The 12,772-nt window shown below is 44.6% G+C and overlaps 1 long non-coding RNA gene across 1 annotated transcript; it reads left to right on the top strand.

The window, feature by feature from the left end:
- The first annotated feature begins 14 nt into the window (after nucleotides 1-14).
- Nucleotides 15-11,970, top strand: LOC310840700. The gene is made up of 3 exons (XR_014562015.1): nucleotides 15-91; nucleotides 9,502-9,756; nucleotides 11,547-11,970. It is a non-coding gene; the product is annotated as an uncharacterized lncRNA (long non-coding RNA).
- The last annotated feature ends 802 nt before the right edge of the window (nucleotides 11,971-12,772 follow it).

The following is a 12,772-nucleotide window of genomic DNA, read 5'->3' as shown; positions in this document are numbered from 1 at the left end:
ACCATTCCATTCTACAAAGGGCTACAAGGGGAGGGATCAATACGATTGACGGAGGAACCATCCTATGCTGAGGAATGGTTTGTCACTACTTGTAAGAGATGGCACAGCTGGGGTTCATTAGCAGTCAAGAGATTTGACGGGGCCATCGGCTCAAACCCGGACAACCTGTGGTACAGTGAAGGCAAGGTACAGAGAATGTGCATGTGCAGGGGCTGGGTAAGTGAAGCCAACAGCCAGTACAATTTGTAGGAGCGACAAACTATGGCAGAGGGAAGCATGTTTCTCACAACAAGTCACAGCCTGCCATAGTAAACACAACTACCACTGGCCTTTAACAAAATAAATAAATTGCCAACTGGTGTAGAAAACTGAACTTACAGTCGGAGAAACTGAACGTTTTGGCAAGTTTGTCCAACTCTACTGGTGAAGGTGCTCGATTCTTCCTTTGTGTCTGCTATAGAAATGCAGTAGTTTACTGCAGGAGGGACAGAATTCTCTAACCCTCCTCTGCCAGCCACTCCCCCGCTCCCAGGGTAGTAGTTTTTGTGGGTTCATCTACAAGGCTGGATGATAACATAGTTTTAAATATCACTTCTGAAAAACTTCAGTCTGGTTCCCTTCTCATGAGTTTATTCTTTAAGTATTTAAAGAAACTTGCATTTATTCCAACAAATTTGCCAGACTGAAAGCTCATTGAATACCGTATTTTTTGCTCTATAAGACTCACTTTTTACCTCCTAAAAAGTAAGGGGAAATGTGTGTGCGTCTTATGGAGTGAATGCAGGCTGCGCAGCTATCCCGGGAGCCAGAACAGCAAGAGGGATTGCTGCTTTCACTGCGCAGTGATCCCTCTTGCTGTTCTGGCTTCTGAGATTCAGAATATTTTTTTTCTTGTTTTCCTCCTCCAAAAACTAGGTGCGTCTTGTGGTCTGGTGCGTCTTATAGAGCGAAAAATACAGTACTTCTTTCCAGAGGGACGGCAGCCAACACAATAGCAGCTACAGTGAACCTTCGGCTCCAAAGTTCCCTTACTCATATGCCTTAACCCTACATAACATTTGAACAAGGCTAATTGAATTTATTTATACCCAGTCTCTCCCACACCCTGAGATCTATCTTCCTTCTTCATTTCAGTCTGGGAATGAATCATGCATGACAGGAGAGAGAGTGAGAGAGAGAGAGAGAGAGAGAGAGAGAGAGAGAGAGAGTAAATAAATGCACAGCCAAGTTTAGTAGTACAAATATTATGTTTCACATGCAGTAAGGGGACTCGGGACTGTAGAGGGTGTGTATGAGCCAGATACTCAAACTACATGTTACTTTAAATGCATTTTAAAACCCCTTTTTCCAAATCCGTCAGAGCGGTCCTAATCCAAACACACAACTTTTCCTGCTGAAAATTAACACACACACACGGGCGTAGCTGGGGGGGCAGCCCCAGTAAATAAAAATCAATAAAAATGCATAGCTAACTGAGATTCTGCCCCCCAAAAAATGTCTGCACGCCCCCCAGCAAAAATCCTGGCTACACACACACACAGTTTGCTGTTACAGTGGTACCTTGGGTTACATACATTTCAGGTTACATACGCTTCAGGTTACAGAATCCGCTAACCCAGAAATAGTGCTTCAGGTTAAGAACTTTGCTTCAGGATGAGAACAGAAATTGTGCTGTGGCGGCGCAGCAGCAGCAGGAGGCCCCATTAGCTAAAGTGATGCTTCAGGTTACGAACAGTTTCAGGTTAAGTACGGACCTCTGGAACGAATTAAGTACTTAACCCGAGGTACCACTGTATTAACATCTTTCGGAGCAAATAACTGGCTAGCATGATTTTCAGCTGGAGACCAGCCTGGTGCAAAAAGGTTAAACCTCTCCTCTGCCCTGCTTGATTTCACTGCATTTTGGGCAAGGTGTGGTGCGAGGCTGCTTTTAGTTGTACAAAATCCCGAGCACAGAACTGAAAGACGTATTTATAGTAAATGGGTGGCCTCCCTCCTGCTGCTTATTCCATGAATCTGATCTGTCAAGGCCAGGAGCATCTGATCTTAGGGTGGACATGAGCATAGGAATGCAGGTTGTAAACCCAACCCATCAGCAAGCACAACCCTTGTGCCAGATATGTGCAGTTTTGTTAATTCTGGCACAAGCGCAAAGTTTGCTGCTGCTGTCATTTTTAGGTTTATTAGTGGTTAGGTCTTAAAGAGGTGCTCTTCTCAGCTCCACTGTGTATAACGAACAAACAAGGGGCTTTCCCTTTCCCTCGTTCATATCTGTGAAAGAGCAACCAGCTCTCATTAATTGACAGCACACCCTTCAACATCCTCAGGTGAAAATAGGGACATTTATCACTCCCCTGCAACTGACCCTTCTCAACCCTCCATTTTTGTCTTTCAGGTTACTGTGGCTCCAACGCCTATATATTTACTTACTCGGGAGAAAGTTCAGTTGAACTCCATTAGACTTCTGAGTAGACACGTATAGGATTGTACTGGTGGTGTATTTGGGTAGAAAATACCGTACTTTTCTGTGTATAAGACTAGGGTTTTTTCTTTTAAAATTAGCTTTAAAATTTGCCCTTCTCTTATACATAGGTAGTGCAGAGGGGGACTGGGTGACTGGTTGCAGCCGCAAGATTTTCAGCAGCAATAATGCAGGTGATTGGTGGCTGTGTGAAAGGCTGTTTGCGATTGGCTGGCTCTGTGGCATAGCGTGGTCGATTGACAGCTGCAGGTGAGTGATTTTCGACAATCCCCCCCCCCCAAAAAAACAAAAGCTCAAAAATTGTGGGCAATCCACTCCCCAAAAAAGCTCAACACTCAACAACTCTTGGCCATCTCCCCCCTTTTTCTTAAATCGGAGTCCCCCAAAATAGGAGGCGTCTTATACATGGGGGCATCTTATAGACAGAAAACTACAATTATTTATTTTGACCTAATAATTGAAAGTGGTGAATGCTTGGCACAACCCTAAATTCACATAGGCTCCAAGCATGATTTGCTTTCTCCAAAGAAAACAGCTGAGTTGGTAGCCTAAAACAATATAAAGTCTTTATTGTCAGACTACAGTCTCCATTCAAGCTTAAAAATAGACTTTTTCTGTTTATATATAAAATATCTGCTTTACTTTGGGTCTTATGACCTTTATCCAGGACAAACAAAAGATGTAGAAACATAAGAAATCTTATAAACGTTACATGTCACTACAATATATTTTTTGCATATCACAGATATGACAATCCTCTGAACAAACACTGAGCTTATTAATTATATCCCAGCATTGTAAAACAACCTGCTACTGTTCAGCCATGCAGTAAAACACTTAAGAGGAAGAACAAATTCTATTAGATGCTATCCCAAAAACTATGAGGGCCTATCATTTAAATACAGTGCTACAAAATTATATGCTTTATTCACTTTCCTGTTCTTCCCAGCTCCACTTCCCCAAAGTACACGACCCCATTCAAAACCTACCAAAAATATCTGTAACAATTTTTTTAAAATGGTTTCTGCACCGCAAACAAAATATGAATAAATAGGTTCAATTAACACTTGAGAAAGTACAAATAAGACTCTTGTGGCACATTAAAGACTAACGACACAATCCTAACCATATCTACTTAGAAAAGTAAGTCCCATTGAATTAGGTGGGGCTTACTCGCAGGTAAGTAGGGTTAGGACTGCAGTTTAACAGATTCCTTACAGCAATGTATTAGCTTTTGTGGACTAGTCCATCAGATGCATTAAGCATGATCTTAGCTGGCAGAATTATACATGCATATGTATTTGTATACACACAGAGAGCGATACAGAACAAATGTAAACAGTGATGCTAAAAGGCATTGAAAAGAAAGAGATGCAGCCTGTAACATTTGAGAAACTGAGCATGTTCCATTCAGTGTTTAGCAAAACTAGTGGTTAGGGGCTTAAGGAAGCCCATAGTAAAGTAAAAATTACATTCAAAACATATCTCAACTGTACTGAGAATATACAACTAATGACAGACCCTCCAAGTGTCCCTATTTTCCAGGGACAGTCCCGGATTTACAGAAGCTGTCTTGGTTTCTGATTTGATCCCAGAATGTCCTGCTTTGCCTTAAAGGCAAAGGTAAAGGGACCACTGACCCGCAACCCCAGAGTCGGCCACAACTGGACCTAGTGGTCAGGGGTCCCTTTACCTTTACCTAACCATAAGCTGCTCTGGAATTCCTGGGGACTAAAGAGCAGGTTGCAAGTATTTATCATCATTAAGCAACCATGCAACACACATCCTGCAGTGCAAAGCTGCTTCCGCCGCCACGCACCCTCATGCTGTTTTCGGGTGCATGCTGACAGCACAATGCAAAGGACTTTGTGAATGCCTCCAGAGCCCTAAAGCACCCCATTGACTTAACAGGTTCCATGCCGAAGCTTAAAGGGGTGTGCATAACTACGCAGAACACAAAGTTCCCAGAGATTCTGCTGCTTGTTTTAAAGCGAGTTGAATGGACTGTGCCTCCTACTTTGGGGCTGCCAGCTGGTCTGGAAAAATAAAAACAAGGAAACAAAACCTAGCCTGGCTTGCTCTTCTGCCAACTGATATGCAGCCTCCTGGAGAATAACATTAGCCCCTCTCAGTCCTTCCAGTATCCATAGATACATCTCTGACCTACTCTCTGCCGAAGGTTGCTCCCTGCAGCATGCAAGCGTACAAACAAAGGGGTTTTCCACACACAACTGCCAATACAGGAAGGCAGGTTTCCTCGTCGTGTTGTGCACTGAGCATTCCATGCATAAAGTTGTATGCACTTGGGGTCCTTTACAGACTTTCCAAGGAATTTGTGTAGATGGCTGGGGCAGCACCAGATTTTGGGGGGCTCGGACGATTCTCCTGCACAGGGTGATGAGCCAAGGGGGTGAATAATAATAATAATAATACCTATATTTATATGGTACCTACCGAGAATATCCACGAAAAGCAACTGTACCAAAAGGAATTATTGTGAAAATAATAAATATTTAGGGGGTGCACCAAATGTTGCATGTGCTCTGGGCGCCATATTACCAAAGTTCGCCTCTGGCAGAGGGGCAGGAGGGGGGGACTGTTATGTACTGAAGTTCTCACCCTGGGCCAGCAGGGGGATACTGTAGATAGTTTTCACTCAGGTCCACATATGCAAATAAGGGATTGAAAGTGACGTTCAGTGATTGGATAGTTACAGAAAGTGGTTACAGTTGCATTGTAGTGGAGCTCTATATAAGCAGGCTGGCTGAACCCTTCAGTTCAGTTCTGTTCTGGCCTGTGAATAAACAAGAGCAGTTTGAAGAATCGCTGTGTCGTCTGATATGTTCACCCACAATTTAACAGGGAGCTTGCTGCCCATTCCCCATGCAGGTTTAGTATCCATGGATCCTGAATCAACAGCCACAAGCAGATTGTGTATGGGCAGCGAGATACAGAAGATAGCTCTCAGCGGCACCTCTGAGCCACCCTCGCTACTTGAGTTGCATGAAAAACAGACCATCCATTAGGGTACAGGAGAGCTTTTATTCCAGTGCCAATAAGCAAATGGATCAGGACTATAATAGGGGACAAAGGGTTAAGGCTGCCTCCTTCCTATTGGGGGGGTGTCCTTCTCTGACACCTACTATTTCCTGTTGAAGAGCCATTCACACCAGTTGCTAATGGTGTGAATGGTACCTACTTTGGCTCCAAGCCACCTAATTTTGCTTAAGATCAAGCCTGGTTATTTTGGGGGAGGGGTTCCCTCCCTTCTCTGGCTCCTTTTGGGGTTGCAAAACACTTAGTATTTCCATTCACTTAATTCTGCAAGGCCTAGCAAGCCTGATATATGCAGTAGTTGCACTCTTGCATCTCAGAGGGCTGTTTTTAATTATTGTCTATTTTTTACTTGTTATTAAGGACAAGTAATTGTTATTAATTGACATTCAGCTTCTAATGCCACCTCTGGTGTTAATCTAGTGCTGTTGAATTTTGAGATGACTGCTGGGGAAGAGAACGAATGGAGGCAGAGGGGCTAAGGAAAGAGCTTTAAAAAAAACCTCACCTTTGACCTCGACTCATTAATTTGGGTCCCATTTAATTTCTGCGTAATAGTGCTAGCACCTCACCACCTGTCACACACTAAAATATTAGTGTGCTATTTCCCCCCCAGTACAAGTGAACTCATATTTCATTTATTTTGTTGGTCAAACTTTTAAACCTGTTTAATAATTGCATCCTCTCTTTGATTTCTGGCCTCCTGCCTTCTCTTTGCTTCGTTGCAAAGTTCTCAGTCCTTTTTTCCTTTGTTACAGTACTTGCTCTCATCTCATTTTCTTTTGCTATCCTTTCTATCACCAGCCTATTGCCCTTTTCCTCATGCCTTCTTCCACATTCTCTTTACCTTCTCAAACATTTCTATCCTTTCTTTTTCTCACCTTCTGCTTCCTTTGTACCTGCTGGTATTGCCTTTCTGTCTCCTCTTTTTACTCTCCTCGCTTTAATTCACCTTCTCTGCAGCTCTAATTTACCTCTCTGTGACTCTTGCCGCCTCCTAATGTCAACTTGCCTGAAATCAAACTCAACAGGATTTCTGGGGAGGTTTCACCATTCTCAGAACCTAATATGGGAGGTAGCTGTTCTTTTTGCTCCTTTGATGGATAATGAAGTTTGAAGAAACTCCATAGCTTCTCATACACCGAAGCAACATATACCTGTAGTTCCGAAACAAAATGTTTCCCCCCTCTTTTAGTTTGCGAAGTCTTTTCATTTTACAGTTCTTTTTTAAAAAAAGCTAAATATCTACACTTCCAAATCCACACTGAACTATTAAAGATGCCATCCTGTGCATAGTTAGGTAAGGTAAAGGGACCCCTGAGCATTAGGTCCAGTCGTGACCAACTCTCGGGTTGCGGCGCTCATCTCGCTTTATTGGCCGAGGGAGCCGGCATGCAGCTTCCGGGTCATGTGGCTAGCATGACTAAGCTGCTTCTGGTGAACCAGAGCAGCGCACGGAAACGCCGTTTACCTTCCTGCCAGAGCGGTACCTATTTATCTACTCGCACTGGTGTGCTTTCAAATTGCTAGGTTGGCAGGAGCAGGGGCCAAGCAATGGGAGCTCACCCCGTCATGGAGATTCAAACCGCCGGCCTTCTGATCAGCAAGTCCTAGGCTCTGTGGTTTAACCCACAGCGCCACCCGCATCCCTTACCTGAGAGTAGATCCCATTAAAATAAGTGTGCTTTTCTGAGCAGCCATTCGTAGTATTTGCTTTGTAACAAAGGCTTTCCCTCGCTGCAGAGCTGAATTTCCTCTACCTTTCCTGCATTTACCTGGAAGTAAAGCTCCCAAACTGAACATTGGCCAGTCTGCTCAGAGAATTAGGCTTCACCTGGCAATAGTATGACCTGGATTCATGTATTTTAAATTGTCATGCATGTACCTAAGAAGTCTTACTCCCTGAATAAACCTCCTCAGACAAAACTTCACATGCAGGCTGCGCAGCAGTGGGAACCCGGCCCATGCTCTAGAGAAGCCAGTAAATATAGACTTAACACACCCCATCCAATTTTTAAGGCATGCTTGTTCATTAAGTCCAACTAGGATTACTTAAACACAAAACACACTGCCCCCTGCCCAGCCCTTCTGTTCCAAGTAAGAAGTGCACTGGAATTTTGAACTGAATTTGAATTTTGGGTCGAATTCCCCCAGCATGCCATCTGAAACTGCCTTTAAATCTGATCGGTTGTTATGACTTTGCTGATTTGTTTTCCAAACCACTGATCAGATTTTTCTGTTCTGCTACATTTTATATATTTAAGCACACACCCCACACCCACAAACACCTTGATACCGTTTTTATAACTGAGCAAAACACGCTAGGACTTTTGTTAAAACTAAAGGGTGGTGTTAAAAATGTCTTAAATACTGTATTGGCCAGAATATAAGCCTCACATTCCCCCCCCCCCTGCAAATTCTGACCATGAATAGTTAAAGTGCAGCTTAAATTCTCGACGTTACAAAAATTGGCTTTTGCGATGCTGAAACAGACATATGGTAAAACGGAACAGGTGTGAGTGCCTGTGGAATTTTAAGGGAGTGGTTTATATTCGGGTATTGTCTTTTTTTCTTCTTCCTTTTTCCGCCTTGAATTTCAAAGGTGAGGCTTATATTTGGGTGCGGCTTATATTGGGGCCAATACAGTAAATACGGGGCCAAAGGTAGCTCTCTCTCACCCGGCCCCACAACACTTATAATGGTGTGAGAAATAAGAGCCCGCCTCACAGGGGTGTTGTGGAAAAAAGCAAAATAGTTTATAGAAGGGGAAGTTCTGTCAGGCGCAGCTTTCCCCGCCGTTGCGTTTGGGAAACCACACAGCTGGCTGCCTTTTCCTTGCCATGACACCAGAAGCAGATGGACTCCAATTCTCATCAACCTCAGTCAATATGGCCAAGGGAAAGGAATGATGGGAGTTGTAGTCCAACAATATATGGAGGGTTGGGGCACAGGTTATCCTTTCCTGTACTGCAGGCCAGAGATGCTGAAGGAGCAAACAGTAGACAATAGGAGGAAAAAATAAGGACCCAATGGTGCCAACTTGAATAAAATATGGGGTCTCCCACCCCACCCCACCCGGCAAGCCCCGCTTTGCATAATCGATCACATTACACAGTGCACATACGTCATTTGAATGGCAATGCCCATTGTGATAGGAATTTTGAGGTCTTAGATATATGTTAAATGTTCATAAGCGTACCAACCAAGCACGTACATAGATCAGCACAGGAAGACCGACCTGAAACCATTTTGATTCCCAAACTGACCAAATGTTTTCCCTTCAAAGGGGGAGGGGGAAGTCAGGGAGCCTTCCCCTTGTCTCAGGAATTGAGTAATCAGCATTTTAATGGGTGACAGACTGTCAGGAAAGTCAATCAGATAATGGGTGACAGACTATCAGAAAAGGCAATCAGATAACCTGGCAAACAGGAAAAACAACATTCAAATTTCTGTTTTAGACCGCCTTTTCTGTGATGTAGGTGTGATGTATCTGGGGGGTGGTCTTAGGTTACAGGGTGGCAATTTCAAAAGTCTTTATAAGGCCTTGTGCGCCGTCGTTCTGGGTTCCTCCTCCTTTCCTGCGTGTGAGGGGAGCACCCTGTTGCAACACATCAATAAAGATCAAGCTTACTAGCTGCTTTGCTTCTCGATATTCTCTGGTTGGCCTCTGTTATTTTCTCCTATCAATAGGGAACCTACGTAAGGACTCTATATGGGCTCTTGGATACCCCATAACAGAAAAGGGCAATTTTTTGTTTACAACACCATCACCTTTGGGGACTCCCCTCAGATGTTTTATTGGGGGGGGAAGAAGGTACCTCAGCCCCTAGGAGTTGGTACCTATGCAAGGACTTAGAGGAGCAATGAGCGCTAATGGAGTCACATAGAGGAACAAAGAACAGGCGATGCAAAAAAGCAACCAAGTTCAACAAGGGTTAGGGTTTCGCCTTTTTTTGTTTTGGCAGGTCTCTCGTGTCTTCATGACTGGCAGAAACATAACAGCTGCCATTTCCCCCTCACCGTTGATGCTGGGAAGAGCTTCAGCTGTTACATTCCTGCCCACCCTGCAGTTTTGAGAGCCATAAAGCCGGGCTAGAAAGAAGCTGAGCCATCGGCAGGGCGTCTTCGCGTGAGGGAGGAAGCATGCGGATGAACAAGCCGGGTTGCCACTTTCTGCCTGGCTCTGCTCCAACGCCCCTTAACTTGGGGTAGCTGCATCTGTATGTTTGGGTTTCGCTCAGTTTCTCATTTTCCCATTCTTAAGCTCAGTTCCCCAAATTCCCACATTGGTTTTGGGTTTTTGTTATCTAAGAAGTCCTCGTGGTGATGCTCCAGGGCCCTTCCAGCCCTACAATTCTATGGATCTGTGAAAATTCATCAGCATATTAGTGCTAACACGCATTTTTGCAAAGCGTGTCCCCCCCCCCCCCGCCAATATTTATATTTTCCTGAATGTAATGCAATTTTTTATTTTGGCAAATATGTGCATATTTACGCACATGTTACCTCAGTATATGCACTGCTGTATACATTACTTGGGGACGCGGGTGGCGCTGTGGGTTAAACCACAGAGCCTAGGGCTTGCCGATCAGAAGGCTGGCGGTTCAAATCCCCGCAACGGGGTGAGCTCCCGTTGCTCGGTCCCTGCTGCTGCCAACCTAGCAGTTCGAAATCACGTCAAAGTGCAAGTAGATAAATAGGTACCGCTCCGGCGGGAAGGTAAATGGCGTTTCCGTGCGCTGCTCTGGTTCGCCAGTAGTGGCTTAGTCATGCTGGCCACATGACCCGGAAGCTGTACGCCGGCTCCCTCGGCCAATAAAGTGAGATGAGCGCCGCAACCCCAGAGTCGGTCACGACTAGATCTAATGGTCAGGGGTCCCCTTTACCTTTACCTTTACACATTACTTAGCTGGAGAACTGAACTGCACTGCTGCGAATTTCGAAGGACGTCTGTGTTTCCGTTTGCATATTGTTTTGGAAAGCGTGATCTGGGTCGATTTGCCGTGAAACTGCATCAAAAGTCTGCCCCACCCCTACCCTTCAGACACAAAGAACTGAATTTCATAATGCAGGTAAAAGCAATAGGAGCAGGAATGGAACAAAAGGTGACAACTGCATAGGTGAGGGAGCTCTGCATAAAAGAGGCGCAGAGCAGGAAAAACCCCTGCTCATTGTGGAGTTTCTGCAATTGCTGCTGTGTTAGAATTAGAGAAGCCAGACCTTGTGAAAGTCTATTAAAAGCACAAGGATGCTGTCAACGTTGGGACTTGGAAACCCCTAAGCAGCAAAGAGGGGAGAGAGGTTACCGTATTTTTCGCTCCATAAGATGCACCTGACCATAAGACACACCTAGTTTTTAGAGGAGGAAAACAAGAAAAAAAATATTCTGAATGAAACAGTGGATGTTTGATTTTTGTGGATCATGCTGTGGCCACAGACATGCTACATGATCTGATGGTGAATTTGGGTTGACCCAATGCAAAAATCCTGAGCAGCCATGTGGATCCGTGCTTTGTAACCACGTTTTTGCACCATTGCGGCCCCACGAAACAGTGGATGCGTGGGTTTTTTGGTGCCGGCTGTAGCCATGGACATGCTATGTGATCTGATGGTGAATTTGGGGTGACCCAATGCAAAAATCCTCAGGATCCATGTGCTTTTACCTCTCCTCTCCCAGGCAGCCTCCTTTATCGCTAGAGTCCCTTATCTGCCTCCGATCGCTTGCCGATCAGCTGCTCAGCGGCTTTGTTTCAACACCTCCTTCCCTCTTTCTAAAAAAAAAAAAAAAAGCACGATCTGCTTTTTGCCCCCTGGGTAATTCGGCTCCACGGACCACACATTTGCTCCATAAGACTCACAGACATTTCCCCTTACTTTTTAGGAGGAAAAAAGTGTCTCTTATGGAGTGAAAAATATGGTAATTTTACAAACAGGCCCGCTGGATCTACCACATAGTGAGGAAAGCAAGCGAAATCCTGATCCTAATTGGACCTTACCCTAACCTTTGCAGCTAGGTTCCCTGATCTGGGCAGCAGATAACAGCAAGAATGGACAGCAGCACCAGGCTTGATTTTACTTCTACCCTTTATCTGTGGCTGCAGCTCTGTCCCGAGAGCTCCAGAAATTGTTGCTACTCAGAGCCCCCCTCAGCCCTCTCCTCCCCTTTGTTTCTTGTGCTACAGTAGTCTGCAGAGAGAACGAAAACAGTAGCCTGTAGGCTTGCGGCTTCACAATCATGCAGCTCACCCTAGGGACCCTTTACAAAAACGTAAGACAAGCCCAGCCAATGGTCCATCCCATTCAACTACCCGTTCTCACAGTGGCCAACCAGATGGTAGCCACTAGTAGCCACTGCTAGCCTTTGTCTAACTCCATTTCAAAGCCATCACTTTCCCGGATGTAACTTGACAATGAAAGCATTAATTAATCCCAAACTCTTTTCTGAAGTCTCTGGAACAATTGTTGTTAACTTGTGAAATACTTTTCCATTGTGCAAATTAGCAGACTAATACCAGACAGGCACCAACAGTTTGCTCCTCAGCGGAGTCTTCTTGACGAGGGTCCAGTTCGGATTTAATGCTAAGCCAAACTATGGCTTTAGTGTGAATAAAGTGAAAATCAGGACTGCTTCTCACCTCCCTCAGTCCCCTTGCTGCTGTGCTCCCTGAAGCTAAGCCACGGTTTGGCTTAGGGTTACGCAAAAACCAGAGCTCACGGTTTGCCTCGTTCCTAGAAAACCACAAACTGTAACCAAGGTTTTCTCCTTGGCTTACCATTCATGGTTTTTCTGGAAGAGACAAATAACAAGATAAGGTTTTCCCAAAATGCAAAGCTAAACCATAGCTTACCTCTAGGTAGTGCCGTAGCAACAGGACCAGAGAAGGAGCAAAACAGCAGTGATTTTTGCTCTGGCTTGCACACTTATTCACTGACTTACTCACTAAACCACTGTTTGAGAAATTAGGTTTAGGAATTAAATGTGCTGAACTTTTTTACTTTTAAAGAATAGATTACACTTTTATTTCACCTTTCTCCCATGGAGTAACTCAAGATGCACATATAAATTCTCCATACATCTCCCATCCAGGCACTCACCAGACCCTTTGAGAGGGTGTACGCAGGTTTGTCCTTGTGCACAAAATATATACCGTGTTTTTTGCTCTATAAGACTCACTTTTTCCCTCCTAAAAAGTAAGGGGAATTGTGTGTGCGTCTTATGGAGCGAATGTAGGCTGC

The sequence above is a fragment of the Podarcis gaigeae genome, assembly GCF_964106915.1.
Source record: "Podarcis gaigeae genome assembly, chromosome: 3".
Classification (NCBI taxonomy): domain Eukaryota; kingdom Metazoa; phylum Chordata; class Lepidosauria; order Squamata; family Lacertidae; genus Podarcis; species Podarcis gaigeae.
This window is presented reverse-complemented; position numbering and strand designations above follow the sequence as displayed.